Genomic DNA, 25,265 nt, shown 5'->3' on the forward strand with positions numbered 1-25,265 from the left:
GATAATATTTGGAGTATTGAAGGAAAGATGATTGGCCAGTGGAAAAATACAGGCTACGCTCCCTTTCCAGGGGTAGAAGCCATGAAGCAGGGCAAAAGGTGTTGACGGCCCATCACAGGGAAATCCTTGGGTCTGTGCCAACAAAGACTGCCAAGGTTACATTGAGCAGTGATGTAGGTTACAGGAAAATTACCACCTTTTAAAACTAGGCTTGGAATAACAGAGAAGTGGGGCGAGCAGACAGAAAGGGAGCAGTTGCTTGGCAAGAGGTTTTTTGGAAAGGAGAAGCAGGAAGAGCGGAGAATGCCATGGAGAGTTCGCTAACTTTTTTGTTCTTTGGTTTCTTCTATCCAATAGGCCAGGGGTGGCCAGCTCTCAAGAGACTGTGATTCAGAATTCAGCTCAAAGTTGTTGAGCTTTTTTTAGTAAAGAGAAAAGCCCCATTTTTTTAGGGGGGGCAGAGGGGCGAAGTCACTCACAAAAAGATCACTATGGATCAAAACAGCAGTACAGAGAAAGCTCCATCTTCCCTTCTGGAGATCATACAACAATGGAGGGCGAGGCGAGGGGGCGGGGCAGGAGTAAGTTTTAGCGACGCTAATGAAAGGGAGCCAGAGATACACCGTGATCTACCAAAACCTCATGGGGATCTACCAGTAGATCACGATCGACCTGTTGGACATCCCTGCAATAGGCGCTGTGCTCTAAACCACTGCTCTGTTGCTTTGTCCCAGCTCCTGCGAACCTAGCAGTTCGAAAGCATACCAATGTGAGTAGATAAATAGGTATCACTGTGGTGGGAAGGTAAACGGCACTTCCATGCACTCTGGCACTCATCACATTGTCTCATTGCACCAGAAGTGGTTTAGTCCTGCTGGCCACATGACCTGGAAAGCTGTGGATAAATGCTGGCTCCCTCAGCCTGAAATGAGTGCCACACCCCATAGTTAAGTGTGACTGGACTTAACAATCCAAGGGCCCTTTCCCTTTCCCTTTCCCTTTACCTTACATGAGGCTGCCTAGACTTCTGTGTGTGGAGTTCAGAAGAGCTCTAGGTTTGTTTGGTTGTTGTTGTCAAGGCAAAGCAATGTAAGATTATTATTTTTAAAAACACCTAAATGAAGATTTCAACTTAAAAAACAACAACTTTGTTGCTGTGCTTTAACAAAATAAAAAAATTAGAGCTCGCCAGTGTTTTGCAGATAACAGCCTCACTTCCTGAGTGAACAACTTGTTGTAACAAAGGTTTAGAGCAGATCTTTTAAAGCCTACTTCCCCAACTATGTCTCCCACGCTCTGTCCCCTTGTCGATAACTTCAGTTCTTAAAGGGCCAACTATCTGCTCTGAAGATGGGCGCTGTTCCTCTGTTTCATGGCTTCCCACCTGATGCACTTCCTTTGAGAGGGTTATGTTTCCTCAAGCTCAAGGGAAGACAACCCTGAGGGTCCCATACAGGCCCCTGTGGTATGGGAGGTTCTTCTTGAGGCTATTCTCTGCCAGACTCAGGCTCAGACTCTGCCAGACTCAGACCACTGTCTCCCAAATCCCAGAAGTAGGTTCAGAGCCTTCAGCCTGGACTGACTTCTTGTCTGACTCCTCAGCTGGAGACTGCAGCCCCCAATAGCTCTTGGACTCCAGGGAGGGGTCATGTTACCTCCAGTCCACTCTCAGCTTTACATGAGCTGGATTTGAGGAAAGGGGGAGGGCTGAGACCATTCTCAGCCTCTAAGCAAAATGGCAGAGGTCACCTGGTGCCAGGCAAGATCCCTACATTTGAACTTACGCTCTGTGCAGTAAGAGCAGCAGTACACAGGATCAGGCTGCTAAGAGGGGTGTGTATTTCCCCACTCTTTAGAAGTGTCATCATTGGTGCTTTTCATCTGTGAACAGCTGAAGAGGCTATTGGATGTCACAACCTCCTGAAAAGTGAGATGCGTAAGTGCCTGAGTTACCCTTTGAAGTATTCAGCCAGCACATCGCAGATAGAACAAAAACAACCCCAGTGATGGTGTCTTGAGGAGGGAGCCTGTTGCCCACTGTGCTAACAGACAGCAAGGGATTAAAAGGCAGGGGGGATAAAGTTGCACTCCTCATATGTGCTCCTTGCTTAACTGATAAATTGTTCATCAGTAATGTTGTGACGTGGGGTTTGTGATTTCAGCTCTCCTGATATAACATGCTGGAGACAGTTCTCTAGTAACACTTCTTTATTAAAGCAACAAGACTGACGACTGGGGAGAGGAAAGCTACATTTATAGGGACAGGGAACTAGCAAGAAAGGATACATTTTGGAGGGAAAAATATCAGGCAATCACAGTCCTGTCTTTTGGAGGGAACCAATAAGACAGAGGATCCAAATACAGCAGCTTAAATGAACCAATAGTAGCTGTACCCTCTGGAACCAAAAGGCAGTTACTTTACCCTAATGCAAATACAGACAATAATAATACAGATATAAAATCCTTTGACTCAATACACAACAAGTAAGCTCCTTTTAGGATGGACGGATGAGCCTTGGCAACACCTTTGCATTCCTTTTACATGAACTCTGCTTGTTTACACTGTTGCTCTGCCATGCATTGCCTAATGAATCAAAGCCAGTGTGTGTTTAATTTTAGCTCTACTCACTTGTTATGATTAACGATCTTTTTCTTTCTTTTTTTATCATCCCCTCTCAAAGCCAAAATTCTGGGAGGATAACCTCGAATTAAGTGCATTTTTAATTGAACTTCCTCCTCCTTCCAAATTAGAGCACACACCAAACAAAAAATTCATATATCTATGCAATATGACCCACATCTCCAGCTGTGGTTGAGGCACAGGCTTTGCATGCAGAAGGGTCCAAGGTTCAATCCTTGGCAACCTCAGGTTGGGCTGGGAGAAGCCTCTGCCTAAAACCTACTGCCCCAGAATGACTTGACTTCAAGGTTATTTGGAGCAAATTCAATAAACTGGCCAGAGGTTCCCTGGTGCCAGAGTACCAGATTTATTTATTTTTTGATCTTAAAAATGAGACCCAAGGCAGCATAGGAGCCAACTCCAGACCCAACCATGTCATTTTTACCAGGAAATCCCAGATCACAGTAGCAAACCCAGGCTCTTGTTTTGACCTCAGAATGTCCCATTTTGGGGGGCTTGGTGCTCTTTCAAGAATACCCATAGGCCTTAGAAGAGCTATGAAAGCATTAGCAGTATATTGCAAGGAGGGCAAATTAGAACTTAACCATCAGAAAACTAACACCATGGCATTTGCCAAAAGGCCCAAACCCCTCCTATGGCACACTAGTGGCCATAAGACTGAGCAGGTTACTTGCTTCAAATATCTGGGGGTAGTCCTTCTGGAAGGGAAAAAAGCCCATGGGGACTGTGCTGCTGAGAATGTACAGAGAAGTGCCGCTGCCATACTTAAATATCTTAGAACCAAAGCTAGACATTATATACCCATAACCTTTAAACTGTTTGAAGCCAGGGGTCCTGTACCTTTACTCAGGGGTGTAGCTAGCAGCTCCAGCACCCAGAGCTATGGGGACGGGGGTGAGCCACCCACGGGGGTGGCACAGCGATCCGTGCACAGGGGCAGGGCAGCGATCTGCTGGGGGGGGCGGGGCGGGGCGGCGAACCTGCCCATGGAGTCCGCCAGGCGGATGCAAGCCCCACGCTGCCAAGAGAGACGCATGGCTCGGGCATGCTGCAGGCCAAGCCCCATGGTACGTGCCGCCCCTCGTGTTGTGCCATTTTGTCACCCCCCTCAAGGATGACACCTGGGGCGGACCACACCGCCACGCCCCATTCCTACGCCCCTGCCTTTACTACCTCACCCCCCCAAAAAAAACTTATCTTGAAATACCAAAACAGAGAAGAGCTTTGACTCTGGCTCATTGCCAGACTCTCCCCTCAGCCATCCAGGAAGGTCATTTCAGAAAGAGACCTTATGAGGAGAGAAAATGCCCCTGCAGCTCTAGACACATGGAAACAATCGAACACATTCTCTTCCATTGCCAGTATTACACAAATGTATGTGCTAGGTTTATTCTGCCAATAGCACACAAATTTCCAGGACACGCAGGGCAGTTCTATATCTCCTTACTGCTCCAATTCTGTTATAACATATTCAATTGCCAAATATTGTGCTGCCATGATTGGCATACGCCAGAGGATGGTATGTGCCACACAGCAGGTCTAAAATCGAAGGATTGATTTACCTGTTTTACATGTTTTTATCTTATGTTTTCAACACTTTTCAACTCTGGCCTGGTGGAACGCCCTGTCTCTTGAGACCAGGGCCCTGCGGGATCTGATTTCTTTCTGCAGGGACTGTAAGGCAGAGTTGTTCCACCTGGCCTTTGGCTTGGAATCAACTTGATTCCCTCCCCCTCTTTCCTTTTTCCTTTCTCCTTCTGTGATGGAACCCCTATTTGGGGACTTCCCTGGCTTTTCTGGCCCACGTAGGACCAGTCTGGATAGTTGGCCTTGGTGAAGATTTGCTGTTTTCTCCCCCCAAACAGTTTTTGATCTGGGCTTCCACTGAAATGAGGCTGCATTTTAAGTAGTATTTTAATTTTTAAGTTGTTTTTTAATCAATTTTTTTAATAGATGCCCTGAGCCCGGTCTTGGGCGGGGAGGGCGGGGTATAAATAAAATTAAATAAATAAATAATGTTGGTCTACTGCATCTGAGAGTACGAGTAGGTATACCCTCTACCTCTGCAGTTACCTTACTGCCTGTCTAGTATGTTTTATTTATGATTGGAGGTGCTTTTACCTTATGCTGGTCTATGACTGTAATAAAGATTTGGATTGGTTTGGTGCTCTGGCACAAGCGCTGGACCAAAAGACGTTCACTCTGGTGATCGCGCACCAAACTTCCTTCCCATGCAGTGCTGTGGTGTGACTCTGCTGGTGGCCAGAGCGCTGGGCTCTCTGGGTGGGTGAGTGGCACAAGCAGATGGCAAATGTGGGGAGGGCAAGGGTGAGCAGCTGGAGTGGGCAGGGGGTAGCAAGGCGGGTGTCCAAAATTTAGTTAGGAAAAAGTTGGAGCATATGCAGCTCCTAGGATCCAAGGTCCCTTCACCCCCCCAAAAAAGTGGTTATGCCTTGCCGTTCAAATGGTTTGAGTGTGATGCATCTTGTGATTGATTACGCAGAGCAAGGCTTACCTCTGCAAGGGACATGTTCTGTCAGGGCACCTGAGCCCGTCAGCTCCCTGAGTGTGATTTGTGCAATCACAATACCCGAACTGAGCCTTTAAAAGGTATGTCAAAAATTCACTTATTCCTTCTATTTATGCCACCAAGGTCCCAGAGAGTTTTCACAGCAGAACAAAAAGTATTCAGCATTAACAGCCATTATATGGTAATGCTAGATGAAGGGCATCGAATGACTTTTTAGCTTCCTAATATGTAGATGCAGCAGGCTTCACAAGCTCATGAAAATGTGAATTCCAGAAACACAATTAGGTACAGATGAATATTGTTGACTATCACCATTACCCCACCATTATTTTCAATTCTTGGTTTGCAAAGGCTGAGTCATTATAATTGTTATAGCTGGGAAGGTTTATTCATGGAATTCATTGTACAGTTCAAAGAGTCCCTCATTTTCAGAAAAACACACTGTACTCCTCTGGAATATTTATTGAAGTAATCATGGAGAAGATGGAGTGATGTGCAAGGAGAGTACAATTGGATATGGTGACATTGTTAATTTGCTGTTTTGTATATGACTATTTTATTTTACTTTACTTTACTACTTATGTATATCATTTAGAGAGATTTGTTGCTTAACTGTGTTGTTCCAAATGTGAAATTATTATTTTTTGCAGTTATATCAAAGTTTGTGTCCTTGTGTGTGATCCTCCTGGAGACTGCAGCTAAGGGTGGAAGGTTAAATTATCATTACTCCAGGAAGATCATTCCCTTTTAGCAATTAGACTTGAAAATCACTAAGGAGGAGGAGAAGAAAAACTTCAAGCATAATTGCTGGGGTCAAGGCATGCATGTGATGGTTCCTGTGTGTGAATATGTGCAGGGATGTAAGCGTGTGAGACGGCCACACCTACTTTTGTCTTTGCCGCTCCCACTATTGGCATGTGGCCCTCAAAGGGCTGATTAAGAGAGAATGCAGCCCCCCCACCTCAGTATGCAAAACACCCCCCTCTCCCTATTATATGGGATTGAATAATTGAGGCTACCCGCTTGGTGATTTGATAGAAACCAGGTCTCTGAGAAGTGGAACTAATGGGATAGTGATTCATAACTGACCCTTTAATTAATTTATCTCTAAGCATCTAACTGTAACAGCTGCCACTGACATTCTTCTTAATCACTTCCAACCATTCACAGGCATTACGGTAAATGGAGAAAAGTTTCTGTGCTGTTATTTTTAAATTGTTTATTCTCAATGAAACAACTGCCAAAGATGATTTGTACATATCTCTTAGACTGGATGCAATGGCTTATGGCACCATAATGTACAAAAGGGGGAGGAGAGGTTAATTTGCCCCACCAGAAAAAAAACATTTCTGGCTGTTTAACTAAGACCTATTTGAGGAAGCACAAATGCTTAGGGATGCCTTGGTTTCTGCAGCATCTTGCAGGGTTCACACACACACACACACACACACACACACACAAAACAGGTGTTCAAAGAACATATGAGGGAAATTGCACAACTATGAGGGCTAGTTCCACTCTTTGGGATGGACAAATCTGTTCATTTCCAATCCATTCCTCTCATTTTCTTGTTCCAATATTGAAATCAGCTCTCCACAGTTTTATTTGTTTATTTATGTTAAAGTCCACATAAAAAATCATCCACATCTTAGTGCAATAATAAATACATCACTGAATGCAATTTTGTGAGAGAGACAAATTTTTCAAGAAATGTACTGTAACATTTATATGTTATTTTCATTAAATATATATGTTGTTATATGTGGTTTTACACAACAGACACATCACCAAATTCAAAGAAGAACAGATTTTCACGGGTAGCACTTGTGTGTGTGTGTGTGTGTGTGTGTTCATGTATTGTTTTGGGAAGTGCATTAAAAACCAAACTGAGCCAAATATCTCCCCCATCCCTATCCACTGCTGGTACTGAAGCATGCAGTAGCCATGCACACAGTTGCTGGCCGCACAGTCACCATCCCATCAACACTAATACCGACTCTGCATTTGACCCATGTATGCAGGAGCTAATGGGTGCACACAGAGTTCCTCTAAGCAAGAGGGGTTTGGACCAGGGAGGAAAAATTAGAAGCTTATATTGAGGTATAAACTGCCATACTATATAAGACTTTGGGGTGATAGAATTAACTCAGGTTGAGTACCACAGAGAACATGGGGTCCACTTTACTTTACTGGAACCACGTGAAACTGTCTGACAGTGTTGATATGATTTTATAATATATTTTGATTTATTTTACAGTACATTGCATTTTGGTCTATACCAAATACCACAGTTTGCATCAGGAGTCCCCCACTTGGTACTCTCCAGATGTTTTGGACTTCATCAGCTCTATCAGCTTGACAAGACCAGTTGTCTGGGATGATGGGACCTAGAGCCCAACAACATCTGCCCCAGGTTGGAGAAGGCTGGTTTTGGATGATATATTGTTATGTTTGCTGTGCGTGTGTATTTCTTCTTTTTCAAATAAAATATATTTAAAAATGAAAGAAGAGAACTGGGCTCCAAGTTCTCTCTGTTTCAAGACCTGAATGTAACACATAGAATCATATAGCTGGAAGGGAACCTGAGAGTCATCAAGTCCAGCCCCCTGCAATGCAGGAATCTCAGCTAAAGCATCCATGATAGATGGCCATCCAACCTCAGCTTGAAAACTTCCAAGGAAGGAGAGTTCACCTCCAGAAGGAGACTGTTTAAAACATGAAATACTTTAAGGTAGTGCTTAAGTGCATATAGAAACTAGCCTACTGTATAAAAATAAATTTCACATTTATTGTTCTGACCTCTTTGCCTCTGCTCCTGCCCACTGTTGTCATGTGGCCATGGGAGTTGGAATTCAACATCAACTGGAGGGTCCCAGCTTGTAAGGTGATATAATGATGGGAATCACTTGTTGATATTTGTTTATTTTTCTGCTATTGAAAGGTAAATCAATCTGTTGATGGGGGCCTGGCCTCCCTCTCATACAGGAGATTCTCAACAGCAACTGGCAAGATGTATGCCTACCTCTTCAGGAAAAGCTATCAGGTCCTTTAAGTTCAACATCTAATTGAAAATCCAAGGGCATCTGAATGGCAGCTCAAGGTGTTATTTGCCTCCTGCCGTTAGTCACAAAATCAGTGCTAATGAATAATGCATCAAGGGGGCTGCTGACAACCTGGCTTCCTTCACTGCATAAATGATAAATGCCTTGACTTTACAAAGTGGTGGTACTTAGTGCAAAATTAAGTCAGTGGGAACCATTGTAATGCAAATGACTGAAGGTATTCTGATTTGCATAGGCTCTGAGATGTAACATGCCTAATAGGTCTGTCCCCACCACCACATTGATGAAATTGTATTAGTCTTAAGTGGAGGGACATTTTTTATGACTACTTGGAGTTTTGCATCCCACCCCCCTTTTATTTTTTTCACCACAGCATAATCCAGATGTTAAGCACTTTTCAGACCAGTTGGAATGAACGAGACTGAAACAAGAGAGCCTAGACATTACACAATTGCACTGGGCTCATGCCTTCTTTTCTTTAGTAAAGGTAAAGGGACCCCTGACCATTAGGTCCAGTCGTGACGGACTCTGGGGTTGCAGCGCTCATCTTGCTTTATTGGCCGAGGGAGCCGGCGTACAGCTTCCGGGTCATGTGGCCAGCATGACTAAGCCACTTCTGGCGAACAAGAGCAGCACACGGAAACACTGTTTACCTTCCCGCCGGAGCGGTACCTATCTATCTACTTGCACTTTGACGTGCTTTCGAACTGCTAGGTTGAAAGGAGCTGGGATCGAGCAACAGGAGCTCACCCCATCGTCGGGATTCGAACCGCCGACCTTCTGATCGGCAAGTCCTAGGCTCTGTGGTTTAACCCACAGCGCCACCCGCATCCCTTTTCTTTAGCCCCTTATAAAAACTGGGGTCCAGCTTCCCACCCTTTAGAATTCCCTTCCATTAAATATTAGACAGGTACCATCTCTGTCATCTTTTTGACACATACTGGAAACTTTCCTCTTTCTTTTAAGTTGAGATCTTTGTCCCAGCCCACATCTGCATTGGGATTGTGTTTGAGATATTCTAATTGTTTTAGGGAGGCCTGATCAGGCCCATGGGTCAACAGTTTCCCATTCCTGCTCTACATAAATAAACAGTAAATTGATTAAACATGTTAACAATAAAAATAGATGACATTCAAACATTGCCACAAAACCTCAGATTCACTCCCAGTGTCTCATTCTATCCATCTTACTCAAAATGTCTTCATGTACAGTAAATCTAATCTTACATGTCAATATTTTTGTGTCTTGCACAAAAAACACACACACCAAAATACCATGAGAAAGATAGTGATGGGTAAATTTATATAATTTGTAATCTGCTAACCGAATTATGAATCCAATAGAATTAACGCAGATGAAAGTTAGCCCTTGTCATGAGGTCTTGCAGTATCTTTGAATTTTTGCAAATGTGTGTCAGCTCAGCAAAATGCATTTTAGAAACTAGTGTGTATAATGTGGTGTTATTTACCACAGTTATCCAGCTGGGTGTTATTACATGAATTTTGTCTGTTGTCACATGAATTTTGCTTACAATAGTAGACTGAGCTGGAGTGGGAGACACAGGCAAAGGCATTTGCTGTGAAAGCAGACCAAACACCAACAATGAAATTGCTTATCACTGGACTCATTATGTTGCTGGCACTGTCAAGGTGAAGACTGAAGAAATTTTGTGCCTATATGCACAGAGTTAGAGCAGCAGTCTCCAACCTGGTGTCCTCCAGACTACAACTCCCATCAGCCTCAGCTAGCATGATCAGGAAAGACAGGAACAGAAATGGGCAAATCTGTAAATTTTAGTTTCTTGTTTTTTCATATTTAGGTTCACTTCTCCATATTCCTACATCAGTCTGCATTTCAGTGAAGATTTATTCTGTAATACTAATAATAATGTCTTATTTATACCCCATCCATCTGATTGGGTTGCTCCAGCCACTCTGGGTGACTTCCAACATAATAAAAACACAGCAAAATATCACTGCAGGGCTGCCTTCAGATGTCTTTGGAAAGTTGTGCAGTTGTTTATCTGTTTGATATCTGATGGGAGGGTGTTCCACAGGGTGGGCACCACTGCCAAGAAGGCCCTGCAACTTCACTTCTTGCAGTGGGGGAACTGTCAGAAGGCCCTTGGAAAGGTATGCCCTGTCTCACTAGTCTGAGAGAGAGAGAGAGAGAGAGAGGTAATTCAGTCAGCGTTTTGTACTTGGACTTTCAAAAACCTTCTGCAAAAGTATTTTGCCATAGACTCCAAAGTAAGCTTAGCTTTCATAAGATAAAAGAAGATATCCTGTTATGGATCCGTAAATGACCAATGAGGAGGAAACAGTACGAATAAATGTTCCGCTATCCCACTGGAGGGACATAGAAAGTAGAGCCCCACCACCCACCCAAATATTGTTATTGGAACTTGTGTTTTTAAACTTGTACATAATATGAAAATTTCTCCCAATATACAGTTCTGTAATTTTTCAATATGTATGCTTTGCTGCTGGGCAAGTTCAAGGTGTTACTATTAGTATATAAAGCCCTTAAGAATTTGGGACCAATTTACCTACAAGATAGCTTTACCCCCGCTTGACTGCTTCAGTCGGTGAAATTGGCACAACTTCAGGTGCCACATAATACCTGCTCCACACTTGTAAGAAGTCATAATGGAAAACCCATCTGGAAGCAATTACGGTAAGCTAATATCTGGCCGTTCTACTGAGCAACTATATAGGTTTGTCCATTCAAAGGGTGGGCAGCTAATCAACCCAGCTATTAAGATCTTTGTTTCTAAAATCATTGCCCAAATGATCTACAGGGCTGAGATTTGGGGAATTGGTGTCAAATCTGAAATAGAGGTCCTACAAAATAAATTTATGAGTCAGATTTTGGGGCTTCCCAGTGGGACACCAGCAGCCTACCTCAGAACTGAGTCAGGCCTCCCCTTGCTGTTGTTGTTTAGTCGTTTAGTCGTGTCCGACTCTTCGTGACCCCATGGACCAGAGCACGCCAGGCACTTCTGTCCTCCACTGCCTCCCGCAGTTTGATCAAACTCATGCTGGTAGCTTTAAGAACACCATCCAACCATCTCATCCTCTGTTGTCCCCTTCTCCTTGTGCCCTCCATCTTTCCCAACATCAGGGTCTTTTCCAGGGAGTCTTCTCTTCTCATGAGGTGGCCAAAGTATTGGAGCCTCAGCTTCACGATCTGTCCTTCCAGTGAGCACTCAGGGCTGATTTCCTTCAGAATGGAGAGGTTGGATCTTCTTGCAGTCCATGGGACTCTCAAGAGTCTCCTCCAGCACCATAATTCAAAAGCATCAATTCTTCGGCGATCAGCCTTCTTTATGGTCCAGCTTTCACTTCCATACATCACTACTGGGAAAACCATAGCTTTTACTACACGGACCTTTGTTGGCAAGGTGATGTCTCTACTTTTTAAGATGCTGTCTAGGTTTGTCATTGCTTTTCTCCCAAGAAGCAGGCGTCTTTTAATTTCGTGGTTGCTCTCACCATCTACAGTGATCATGCAGCCCAAGAAAGTAAAATCTCTTACTGCCTCCATTTCTTCCCCTTCTATTTGCCAGGAGGTGATGGGACCAGTGGCCATGATCTTCGTTTTTTTGATGTTGAGCTTCAGACCATATTTTGCTCTCTCCTCTTTCACCCTTAATAAAAGGTTCTTTAATTCCTCCTCACTTTCTGCCATCAAGGTTGTGTCATCTGCATATCTGAGGTTGCATGTGTCATCTGAGGTTGTTGATATTTCTTCCGGCAATCTTAATTCCGGCTTCGGATTCATCCAGCCCAGCCTTTCGCATGATGAATTCTGCATATACCGGTAAGTTAAATAAGCAGGGAGACAATATACAGCCTTGTCGTACTCCTTTCCTAATTTTGAACCAATCAGTTGTTCCATATCCAGTTCTAACTGTAGCTTCTTGTCCCACATAGAGATTTCTCAGGAGACAGATGAGGTGATCAGGCACTCCCATTTCTTTAAGAACTTGCCATAGTTTGCTGTGGTCGACACAGTCAAAGGCTTTTGCATAGTCAATGAAGCAGAAGTAGATGTCTTTCTGGAACTCTCTAGCTTTCTCCATAATCCAGCGCATGTTTGCAATTTGGTCTCTGGTTCCTCTGCCTCTTCTAAATCCAGCTTGCACTTCTGGGAGTTCTCGGTCCACATACTGCTTGAGCCTTCCTTGTAGAATTTTAAGCATAACCTTGCTAGCGTGTGAAATGAGTGCAATTGTGCGGTAGTTGGAGCATTCTTTGGCACTGCCCTTCTTTGGGATTGGGATGTAGACTGATCTTCTCCAATCCTCTGGCCACTGCTGAGTTTTCCAAACTTGCAGGCATATTGAGTGTAGCACCTTAACAGCATCATCTTTTAAAATTTTAAATAGTTCAGATGGAATACCATCACTTCCACTGGCCTTGTTATTTGCAGTGCTTTCTAAGGCCCATTTGATTTCACTCTCCAGGATGTCTGGCTCAAGGTCAGCAACCACACTACCTGGGGTGTATGAGACATCCATATCTTTCTGTTATAATTCCTCTGTGTATTCTTGCCACCTCTTCTTGATGTCTTCTGCTTCTGTTAGGTCCTTACCACTTTTGTCCTTTATGATGGTAATCTTTGTACGAAATGTTCCTTTCATATCTCCAATTTTCTTGAACAGATCTCTGGTTCTTCCCATTCTGTTGTTTTCCTCTATTTCTTTGCATTGCTCGTTTAAGAAGGCCTTCTTGTCTCTCCTTGCTATTCTTTGGAAATCTGCATTCAATTTCCTGTATCTTTCACTATCTCCCTCGCATTTTGCTTGCCTTCTCTCCCCCGCTATTTGTAAGGCCTCGTTGGACAGCCACTTTGCTTTCTTGCATTTCTTTTTCATTGGGATGGTTTTAGTTGCTGCCTCCTGTATAATGTTGCGAGCCTCCACCCATAGTTCTTCAGGCACTCTGTCCAGCAAATCTAAATCCTTAAACCTGTTCCTCACTTCCACTGTGTATTCATAAGGGATTTGGTTTAGATTGTATCTTACCGGCCCAGTGGTTTTTCCTACTTTCTTCAGTTTAAGCTTGAATTTTGCTATAAGAAGCTGATGATCTGAGCCACAGTCAGCTCCAGGTCTTGTTTTTGCTGACTGTATAGAGCTTCTCCATCTTTGGCTGCAGAGAATATAATCAATCTGATTTCGATATTGCCCATCTGGTGATGTCCATGTGTAGAGTCGTCTCTTGTGTTGTTGGAAAAGCGTGTTTGTGATGACCAGCTTGTTCTCTTGACAGAACTCTATTAGCCTTTGCCCTGCTTCGTTTTGATCCCCAAGGCCAAACTTGCCAGTTGTTCCTTTTATCTCTTGATTCCCTACTTTAGCATTCCAATCCCCTATAATGAGAAGAACATCCTTCTTTGGTGTCACTTCTATAAGGTCTTGTAAGTCTTCATAGAATTGGTCAATTTCAGTTTCTTCAGCACCAGTAGTTGGTGTATATACTTGGATTACTGTGATGTTAAAAGGTCTGCCTTGGATTCGTATCGAGATCATTCTATCATTTTTGAGATTGCATCCCAGTACAGCTTTCGCCACCCTTTTGTTGACTATGAGGGTCACTCCATTTCTTTTACGGGTTTCTTGCCCACAGTAGTAGATATGATAGTCATCCGAACTGAATTCGCCCATTCCCGTCCATTTTAGTTCACCGATTCCCAGGATGTCAATATTTATTCTTGCCATCTCATTTTTGACCACATCCAACTTACCCAGGTTCATGGTTCTTACATTCCAGGTTCCTATGCAATATTTTTCTTTACAGCATTGGACTTTCCTTTCGCTTCCATGCATATCCACAACTGAGCGTCCTTTCGGCTTTGGCCCAGCCGCTTCATCAGCTCTGAATCTACTTGTACTTGTCCTCCACTCTTCCCCAGTAGCATGTTGGACACCTTCCGACCTGAGGGGCTCATCTTCCAGCGTCATAACTTTTATATGCCTGTTGTCTTTGTCCATGGAGTTTTCTTGGCAGGGATACTGGAGTGGCTTGCCAGTTCCTCCTCCAGGTGGATCACGTTTGGTCAAAACTCTCCACTATGACCTGTTCATCTTGGGTGCCCTGCTCGGCATAGTTCATAGCTTCTCTGAGTTATTCAAGCCCCTTCGCCACGGCAAGGCAGTGATCCATGAAGGGGCCTCCCTTTGCTAGCAGCCAGAATTGATGCCTGTCTGAGATGCTGGCACAGGCTAAATGCCTTCGAGGACCATACCATTCCTAATCTCAGCTGATTAGAGCAACTAAGTGCAGGGGCCTGGGGACAATATAAGTTTAGGGCTTATACTATTCAAATGGAGAACTACTTAGCCCTTAGGCCACATGACCTTAGAAAAGAGATTTTTGATCAGGATGCCATCAAAGACAAAGTATTCATCATTGCTGCCCATTACTCTACTTGGTACCCCCAAATTAAGCCCAATCACTCAAAACCCCTTTACCTTGAGCCTCTGACCTTCCCACAACTATGCAGGGCCTTTGCAGAACTAAGATTCCAAAGGATGCCCTCAGCATATTTAGAGGGGAGATATCCAGGAATTCCTCATATGGATAGGAAATGTATATATGGATGGAATCAGGTAGAGGACATCACACACACTCTGCTGATTTGCCCCCTGTAGACAATGCCCAGAGAGAAATTTATATTGCCAATTCTTAATTGGCTTCCAGGTCAATCTGTACAAGACGTGACAGTTGAAGTCCTAGCAGATAAACATCTCATGGAGGTTCCCCAGCCTCTCACCACTCCTCTACATCCAGCCAATCCATGACATCCAGGTTGGTGAAGGTTGAGTTACAGCAACAAACAACTGGCTGCTAAATAGGTGCAGAAAATATAAATTATTTTAATTATGACCCATTACAAAAGTATTAAAGCTCTTGATTCAAAGTCAGGACGTGTAACACATTTGAGAATTGCATACCTACAGGATTCAACTTCCAATCAATTCAGCCACAGTTTCATCAACATCACTGCAGAAAACTATTTCATAATTCACCAAGAACTACAGAGTAATTCTGTTTACTCAGAAGTAAGTCCTGCTGGGATGTATGGGGTGTTAGAGAAGGGGTAGCACCTCTGGTGGGGGACACGTTGTGCTCCTGCTGGGGAAGTTTGGCCACCTTTGGTCTCCACCCTGCACTTAACTCTCGCCTGTGGTTCCTAGAAGCTGTCAGCATGTGACAGCAGCCACTTCCCAGGAACAGCTTTGACTGGATGGCTAAACCAGGTGAGGGTAGCCAATAGGTCTAAAACCCTTGGTGAGTTAGGGACTTCCCATGCATGTAAAGACAGGCTCCAGCAGATTGAGCAGATGGGACCAATAGCAGGTCTAATGGTCAAGAAGGTGGTTTCTGCTGTAGAGGGAAATGAGGGGTAGATGGGACTCATCAACATGGGAAGGGAGCCCATCTAGGAGTAGGAAAACTCTTATCCCAAACCTCTGCGGTTTTGTGGGATATCTTCAGGAGAAGAAAAAGATAAGGAGCAAACCGTACACAAATCTGGAATGGAGTCCCTAAGATGGTTTGATAGTGCCGGCAACTCCTGGAGCCAACCTGGAGCCAAACATATCTCAAGACAGATGGATGCCAACAAGTCCTGCTGTGTCTAATGGAGCTTACTCCCAGAGAAGTATGCATAGTACTGGAGCCTTAAGGAGGTAGGATTTATAGTTGCTAAAGGGAAGAAAGCTTTGAGAAAAATGGCAGCATATGATCTCATGCTACATTATATATTTTCCCCAGAAGGGAAATAAAACACACAAGAGCTGATATCAACCAGCTGCAATAAAAAAGCCCCACTTTGGCATTTAGGAGATGGCTGTCAAAGCTTTTAGCGACACCTTTGAGGTAAAATTGAGGTGCTTCAGTTGGAGAAATATGCAAAAGGATTAACTCTGAACATCAACACACATGGAAAGAAACATATCAAAATCAAGATTAGATCAAATATTTGCTTAGTGGTGTTGGGCCTGTTGGTTAATATTTACTCCAACTTTGCAAATGTCAGCTAGACACGCTGTGTGTACAAAGATGTGCCAGGTTATGTGTGAGAGAAAGTGAGAGATTTCCCATAAAAGTTTAATCTATTCATTTTGATTATAAAGCTTTTGCTGTCTTGTATAGATGATTCATGATCCAGCACAACTCCTTCTGAATACTTGGGTTTCCATGTGTCCTTATCTACACATGCAAACGCTTGCACACATACCTGTGTACTGAGCTTAATATGCATATGTTTGGGTCTTCAGTTCAGAGTCAAGGCATGCCACAGGGAAAAACAAAACAATAACAAGAGTCCCACTGGAACAGGTCAAAGGCCCATCTAGTCCATCGTCCTGTTCTCACAGTGGCCAACTAGATGCCTATGGGAAGCCTGCAAGCAGGACGTGAGCACAACAGCACTCTCCCCTCTTGTAGTTTCCAGCAAGTGGCATTCAGAAGCATTACCGCCTCTGATAGTAGAGGCAGAAAATAAACTTCAAGATTAGTAGCCACTGAAAGCCTTTAATCCTCCACGAATCTTCCACTGCACTACCACCGGTAGTGTGGGAGCCTTCAGTTCTGAAAATAACATATTTTTGCAATCCAAATTCTTTTAAATGCCTCTCTCCATTATTCACCTTTTAACCACTATCTCAAAGTGATTTATGTGTAATATCATTAAAAGCAGTTAGAAACACAAAGGCAAGTGTTGGATCTGTGTATTGTCTAAGCCATCCCTAACATATTTTTGAAACTTCTCTGACTGTTTTTTGTTTTGTTTTTTTCCCCATTCCATTGTTTAAATTGTATTTGTAATATCTATTGTTAGCCAGTTGGAGAGCTTCTGGGCTGAACAGCAGGGTAGAAATTTTCAAAATAAAATAAATACAATCAGCCTGTTTCTCGTGCAAGATAACAATCTTTCCTGTTCACTGTTAGAGACGGTAAGCAAGAACAAAGATGGGCTGTGGACTTTTGGGGCACTATGTAATAATAATAATAATAATAATAATAATAATAATAATAATAATAATACTGACTGACCAAGAGGTAGGCAAGATACAAGTGTGTAAGGGAGCTTGATTTTGGGATTTGATGGGGCAGGAACTCAGTTCTGGCACCTCTCAGGTGGGTGCCATTGCCATTCTCAGAGAATGAGGGAGGAATTCTGACACCTCTTTTTCTAGAAAAACAGAACTGGGCATGCTCATAAGTAAGGAGCTCCTGGAACTCCTTTATTACTAGCAGCTGGGGTTAGGGGGTAGGCAAGGAGACCTGAGTATGAGAGATCTCACTCTGAGCTTTCCAGCAGCTTGGTCTAGAATCTAGTGCTTCCTTCTCGCTGAACTGCCTGGTATACTAACTTTGGATTGTTTCCTGACCTGGATCAGATCAAATCTGCTTCTGGATCAGTTTTGGGACCTAAACTGATTCTCTGAACTAGGTTTGTAGAGACTATGTTGCACCTTGAAACTGCCTCTCTTGGTTAAGTGTTTTGATAATTGGTTTTATACATCTGAAGGCAGCCCTGTTTAGGGAAGCTTTTAATGTTTGATGTATCATAGTATTTTAATATTCTTTTGGAAGCCGCCCAGAGTGGCTGGGGAAACCCAGCCAGATGGGCGGGGTATAAATAATAAATTATTATTATTATTATTATTATTTCTTGAGACCTAATCCCTGGAGCGTGGCAGTGGAGTTATGGTGAAATGATAGTCACCAAGAGGAAACTTCTGACTGTAGTATTGCCATTTGTTGCTGAAGCAATCTAAATGGAGGAGGAAGAGGGAAAATCCACTAACAAGTAGTCTACAACCCTGGAATATAACATAGAATCCACCACCAGCCAAAAATGGTAATGAATTATTGGGGCACCTTTCATCAATAGGCTGAATGTTCTCCCAGCTCTGTTTCCATGCTTTATGTTCCTGAAGCTGATCTCTTTTTCCCTCCTGGTTTTTCTTTTCTTTTTTTCAGGCAGATAGCTATTTGTAATGAAGGAGATTAATGATTTGCCCTTTAGGCAAGAAAAAAAGGGGAAAACAACAGGGCACCCGACTTGCATTTATTTATTAAATATATATACAACAGAGTAGTGGGAGGGAGGGAGCAGAGAGCACTTGTTGCCTGCTATTGTTTGCCTGGCAGGGGAAAAAGAGAACTTGACAGCTGATACCCTTTTGTGTTTTCACATTTGCAGACAGACATAAAGGGAAACACGTGCTTTGGATTTCTAATCCACAACAAACTCTAAAATCACAGCTCCTTTTATTCTGACTTGGTGTGTCAACACAGAGCAAGTACACGATTATATGCAAACATTTGGAAACATTTGCTCTAGGTAATTTTGCTTTTGTTCTTGTTTGCTAGTTTTGATGGACCATTTTGTTTTCCGCCTTCCACTCTCCTCCATCGTGGTTTTTTCTTTTTTTATAGAAAAGATGAAACACTTTGCCAAAGGAAGTAGAATGTGTGTCTACATAATCAAAGTTTATGCATTTTTCAAAAGCGCCGTAAGCAAGCTCATTGAAGGATGAATTTTAGAGACCAGGATTTATTTACAACACTTAGAAAGGAGTAGTATTTTATGTCCAATATTGATTTTATCTGTTTGGGTTGTAATCTTATGCACACTGACTTTGCAGAAAGCCTAGCTAGACTCAGGGGGATTTATTTCCAAGTAAACATGAGTACAAACAGGCTTGTAATCTATCTATGGAAGGGGCAAACCATCTGCTTTGTATGCAGAAGGTTCTAGATTCAGCCCCTGGTTTATCCAGTGTTGACAAAAAAGAGCCCACCCCCACCTTGTGCTGAGTTTAACAACAAACAATTTCCCAAAATATATAGCAGGTATGATATATTATATAGTAGATATAATTGTTTGGTTCATCTTTGTTCGCTTTGCCTTTCTTCTACATCTTTTTGGTCTGCTTGCATTTCCCAAAGTTTATTTCCCTTTCTTCTTCTCCTCTTCATTTGGACAAAACTTCCGTTTTCAGAAAGAAGCCTTCTTGTAATAATTTCCTTCATTCTGCTCATTAGTCATGATGGCATCCTCTTGGGCCTGGTGGTACCTTTCCTCATCTGTGGTATACATTATACAGTGGACGCTCAGGTTGCGAACGTGATCCGTGCAGGATGCACATTCCCAACCCACAGCGTTTGCAACCCACAGCAGCGCGTCTGCACACGTGCAAGTTGCGATTCGGCGCTTCTGCGCATGTGCAAAGTGCAATTTAGCATTTCTGTGCATGCACGACCGCTGAAACAGGTTACTTCCGGGTTTCCGCGGTCCATAATCTGAAAAAACGCAACCTGAAGCGTCTGTAATCCAAGGTATGACTGTATTACTATGGGTTTTTTTAACAACTGACAAGCATTCTGGCACCTGGTTGGTCACACGATTCTGGACCAGATTGGCTTTGGTCTGATGTAACTGGGCTTCTCCTATGTTATTCCAGGTTGTTTTCCCATTTCAAAAGAAATCAGGCCCAAGAATCGTGAAATGCTCATCACATGTAGTTTGGCCTTTAGCTTCATTCTAAACAAAATTGTCCTTGATCACTTGAATAAATACTCTAGGAGAAGCACTGAGTTTTTTAATGCTTCACATTTGTGATCATCCCAGAGATAAGCACTGTTAGGAATTGATTGCTAGATGTAATGCCCCAACTTTTCTCACAACAAAAATATAGGTTGAACAAGAAAAGCAATCACATGTGGGAATAATCTGTAATGTTTGTTTGTACATTGAAAATAGATTTAGTAGACATGACCTGATTTTAACTCGCTAGGAAGATTTGTTCAGGCTTTATTAAACTCTTGAGTTTGTTCATTTATTTATTTATTATACTTCTAGCCTAGTCTTCCTTTTAGAAAGCTCACAGCGGATTATACAAAGCTCCTACTGGTCTCTCTACCTTTGCACCAGTCCACCCTAGAAATGAGTTAACTCCATTCAGATTGGTTCCGGATTAGCTTAATATTTTTCTGGGGGAAGTCTGAAAAGAAGTAATGGTGCCTCAGCAAAACTACTAACACATTTGCAAAGCTAAGCAGAGTCTGGTATGCTTTCAAATTGGATGGGGACTGCACGCTGATATCCCTGCATTGCAAGGGGTTGGAGTAGCTGTCCCTTTGGGTCCCTTCCAACTCTACAATTCTTTGTCCCCACCTCAAAAAAATGTTCTTTTCCTACTCATAATGTTAGTACATATGCCACCATGATATTGCATGTTTATTATATTCCAATGAATAGTAGCATTCTACAGAAGTGTACATTGAAGGCAGACCAGTGAAAGGCTGTGGGGGGCCTTGGCATAATGCCAGTGATGGACCTCCATCACCACCCCAACCAGCATTATGGGCAAGAGGAATTTAGATGGGAAAATAACCTAGCACCACAGCCCTGATCTGAAGTGATTCCAGGCAGTGGCAGAGCATCCCCTGCCTGTGCCCGGGGCGGGGTGTGCCATGGGGTGGGGCTGTGAGCGGGGCATGCACACGAGCAACCCTTGCCCACTGCTGCAAAGTGGGTGTGAGCCCAGCGTCACTTTGCAAGACTCACAAAAACGACCTGGGATGCCCTGAGCAGGCATTGCCCTGGCCCTTCATTGCCCTGGCCCTGGCTGCTTTTGTGAGCTTGCAGGGAGGGTGCCGTGAGAAGGACACAACAGCGCCATAGCGCCAGGCTCACAGAGGCCAGGGCGCACACCTGCTGTGTCCTTCTCAGTTGTCCTCCAGCTGGAGGTTGCAACTGCTCATGACAGGGCAGGGCATCATGAGTGGTGGGGAGTTGGCTAATGGGTCTATAGCCAGTTAGAATAAAGAGCAGTGCTATTTTTCTTGGAAAAGATACTGGAACTCACCATGAACATCTCCCTTGTTCTCTTATAATGGCAATGGCGCCCATCTGAGAGGTGCTGGGACTGAGTTCCGGTGAGTTCCAATCACAATACACATTATGTGTGATTGTGGTTTGTGATGCAGGCTCCCTCAGCCAATAAAGCAAGATGAGCGCCACAACCCCAGAGTCGGTCAGGACTGGACCTAATGGTCAGGGGTCCCTTTACCTTTACCTTGGACTGTGTACAAAGTACCAATATCCATAAGACTTACACCCACACCACTAGTGCTAAAGAGTTAAAGAATGACAGGCACAGAAAATATGTTTTTTTTTAAATCCACAACAAGCTAGACTGGAAGGGACCTATCCCTCAACATGGATACCAGAGCTTGAAGAATTCAGTCAGAACATTTTGGAGAGTGAGGGGACAAGTCTTGAGCTATATTCACTGGGTGATGGAGGTTGTGAAATCCTGAAGGAAGTGAGGCCAAAATAGCTCCCATGATTAGCTTCCATCAATGCTTTGCAAGTACTTTTGCATAAACATGGACAACCAAAAAAAAATAAATGATGTAAAAATATGCTTTTTAAAAAGAATGAGGGAGGGGGAAGGAATCCTCCCACTTCATGTTTTGCAGTTGAAAAAGTCTGGAAACATCTAGTCTATGTCTGAAGCCAAATGGTCCAAGTTTCAAGTAGGTTGCATTCTCGGCACCCATTGTAATATATCGTAACCGAAGAAAAATGCAGTTCAAGATCCCAAAGCTTGAAAAATGTAAAAAGGGCTCTAAAAAGGACTGCTTTATCCCTTGTTTCATTTTCTGACTAATTTCCTGGGATTATTCAGTTTTAGTTATTGGTTACCTTCTTTGGCAATCACTTGTAGCCAAGTAAGATTGTCTTCTACGAACACAGTCTTAACAGTGAGTCCATAAGTGACTTGTGGAGGCCAATTCTGGATTCATACATCCTTCCACAGTGGGGAAATAGGTTTCCAGGTGGGAACTGATCATGGTGAGGGTTTGCCAAATGTGCCTTCCTCTTAGCTCCAGCTGTTCTCCAGTTGGAGTGCTTGCAGGTCAGTGCTTCCCAGTTGTTGGTGTTTATACTACATTTTTTTTTATTTGCCTTGAGGGAGTCTTTAGACCTCTTTTGTTGACCACCAGTTTTACGCTATCCATTTTTAACTTCAGAATAGAGTAATTGCTTTGGAAGACAATAATCAGGCACCTGAACAACATGACCAGTTCAACAAAGTTGATGTTGTAGAATCATTTCTTTGACACTGGTGATCTTTGCTTCTTCCAGTACACTGGCATTAGTTCACCTGTCTTCCCAAGTGATGTGTAAAATTTTTCAGAGACACCGTTGATGGAATCGTACTGATTGCACAGCTTTTAGCAAAAGTAATATCCTTGGCAGTGTGTATCAATAGCCAACACACACACAAAAGCTACTTTAGTCTTAGTGTCTTCCCCTTTTTTCTTTCTTCACTACCTTCCTGCTTTTCTTTCCCCACTTTCTATCTTCTCTTCAAAACCTACAATCCTAGATTGACTCTGACTTACTTGGCAGTGAGTCCCACTGAAGTGAGTGGGGTATACATACTTCTGGGTAGAGATGGTGAGGATTGTAGTGTCCCGTCATAAGCTCCCACCCCTTCCCATCCATGCCACCCCACGTTTTGCTTCAAGACTTGACAGAGCTCTCTCCCATTTTTTAGGCAACGCTAACTTTTGAATGTGTTTAGTTTTCTGCACAGGAAGCTATTTTAAAGGGAAACCGAAGGAATTTGGAAGTGTCCTTGAAGTGCAGAAAAGCTTTTTTTTATGTATGCAACAACAGCAGCAAGGATACTTCTCGCAAAACATTGGAAAACTCAAGATCTACCCACACTGGAAGAATGGCAGATACAACTGATAGACTACATGGAACTGGCTGAAATGACCGGCAGAATCCGTGACCTGGGAGAAGAGAGGATTGAGGAGGACTGGAAGAAATTTAAGAACTATTTACAAAAGTACTGTAATTTGAGTGAATGCTAAACAAGATGCTAGATCAAAATAACTGAGCACCACTAAATTTAGAAGTTTTTAAGAAAATAAGTAAGATTGTGAAATTTAGCTCCTTTTGAGAATTATAAGATTATGAAATATAAGGGATATAAGAATTTAAATAAGATGATAAATTGCTGACAAAACGTTACAACGATGAAAGTGGGAGCGGGAGATGTGAGGAAGTCCAAAGAAAATGTGAAAATATGTTAAGATCAATGTTACATTGCTTATTATGTTTATTTTTATTGTAAAACCTAATAAATTGCTTTAAAAAAAAAAAAAAAAAAAAAAAGAAGTGCAGAAAAGCTGTTTTGCTGTCTTGAGAAGTCCGGAGGAGGAGAGAAAGCTGGGGGTGGAGTTGGAAGTGGAGTTTGAGACTATGACTGTGGGATGATCACAGAATCACAGATTTGGAAGGGACCTCTGAGGGGCATCTAGTCCAACCCCCAGCAATGGAGGTACCTCGACTCAAGTAGCCTCAAATTAAGAGAGCATAAGGCTTCCCCCCTCCATTTACCCCTATTGTGACACAGAGGATACCCCCCAAGCCCCATCCCACCAATCTCTCCCTTTTTATCAAAGGAAAGGGGAGGCAATTAAGCACCTTAATTTTTTTAAAGGTTCCTTTTAATTTTGTTACAAGGTTCATTTTTAACATGGAGTGAACAGGAAAGCTGTTTAGGGGGAACCAACATAAACACCTAGACACTTAGACACAAACCTAGACAGCATCTTAAAAAAGCAGAGACCTTGCCAACGAAGGTCCATATAGTTAAGATAAGATAAGATAAGATAAGATAAGATAAGATAAGATAAGATAAGATAAATTTATTGTCATTGTCCGTATATACACAGTATACACAACAACGAAAATCAAACACCCACCCAAAGACCGGGTTCACATACACATTTGCACGTATCTCCAACACTCTCATCCTATTCAGACATAATCTATAAAAACATATCATACTCCAGAATGTAACATAACCTATTAAAGACATAACATAACCTAAAAACCTGTCTCATTCCTTCCTACTCCCTGCTTGCTATTTCTTGCAACTGGCCCTGAGATCATTATTTAGTGCAATCAGAGCTCTTGGATAGAAACTATTCAGAAGGCGTGTGGTTCGTGTTTTCATTGTCCTATATCTTCTGCCCAAAGGCAACAGTTCAAAGAAGTTGTGAGCAGGATGGGTGGAATCTCTCAGGATATTGTGTGACTTCTTCAAAGTGCGAGACGTGAAGATCTCATCCAGGGTTGGTAGTTGGAGCCCAATAACATTCTGGGCAATTTTAATTATTCTCTGTAAAGCTTTTTTATCCGTTTCAGAGCTGCTCCCATACCACGATAATATACTATAGGTTAAGACACTCTCGATGGTACTGTGATAATAGGACAGAAGTAGGTGCTGAGATAGATTCAGTCCCCTGAGCATTCTCAGGAAATACAACCTCCCCTGCACCTTCCTCACAACCATATTAATATTTGCAGTCCATGAGAGGTCCTCAGAGATGTAAATGCCCAGGTATTTAAAACTACCAACCCTCTCCACCTCCTTGCCATTTATGTGCAATGGTAAAAATACACTTTTCTTTCTCCTAAAGTCAATTATGAGTTCTTTGGTTTTTTGGTGTTAAGCATAAGATTGTTTTCTTTACACCATTGAATTAACCCCTGTACTTCTTTCCTATAAGCAGTCTCATCGTTCTCACTAATGAGCCCCACCACTGTTGTATCATCCGCAAATTTGATGATTGTGTTGGACTTATACAGTGGGGTGCAATCAAATGTGTACAGGGAATAGAGAAAGGGACTTAGCACACATCCCTGAGGGGCTCCTGTGCTTAATACTAGAGTAGAAGAATAGTAAGGGCCCATTCTCACTGTCTGCGGCCTATCAGTCAGGAAATTCCTTACCCACAGACAGATCTTCTGATGTATACCCAAATTGGTCATTTTAAGAAATAACCTGTCTGGCAGAATTGTATTGAAGGCAGAACTGTAGTCCACAAACAACAGCCTTGCGTAGGTTCCCTGTCGTTCTAGATGACTCAGTACAGTATGGACAGCGATGGAAATAGCATCATCAGTAGATCTATTT

The 25,265-nt window shown here is 42.9% G+C and overlaps 2 protein-coding genes across 2 annotated transcripts in view; one reads left to right on the forward strand and one right to left on the reverse strand.

Annotated features, from left to right (window-relative positions):
• LOC308463797 (claudin-34-like) overlaps nucleotides 1-4,940 on the reverse strand; it is a 156,248-nt gene extending 151,308 nt beyond the window's left edge. Inside the window, exon 1 of the mRNA XM_080982520.1 lies at nucleotides 4,763-4,940. The gene's annotated coding sequence lies outside the window, so the exon portion shown is untranslated. The remainder of the gene's footprint in view (nucleotides 1-4,762) is intronic.
• LOC308463824 (claudin-34-like) overlaps nucleotides 1-25,265 on the forward strand; it is a 312,859-nt gene that overhangs the window by 56,833 nt on the left and 230,761 nt on the right. The window lies entirely within an intron of this gene.

This window comes from Podarcis pityusensis, assembly GCF_964106645.2.
Source record: "Podarcis pityusensis genome assembly, chromosome: 15".
NCBI classification, from domain to species: Eukaryota; Metazoa; Chordata; class Lepidosauria; order Squamata; family Lacertidae; genus Podarcis; species Podarcis pityusensis.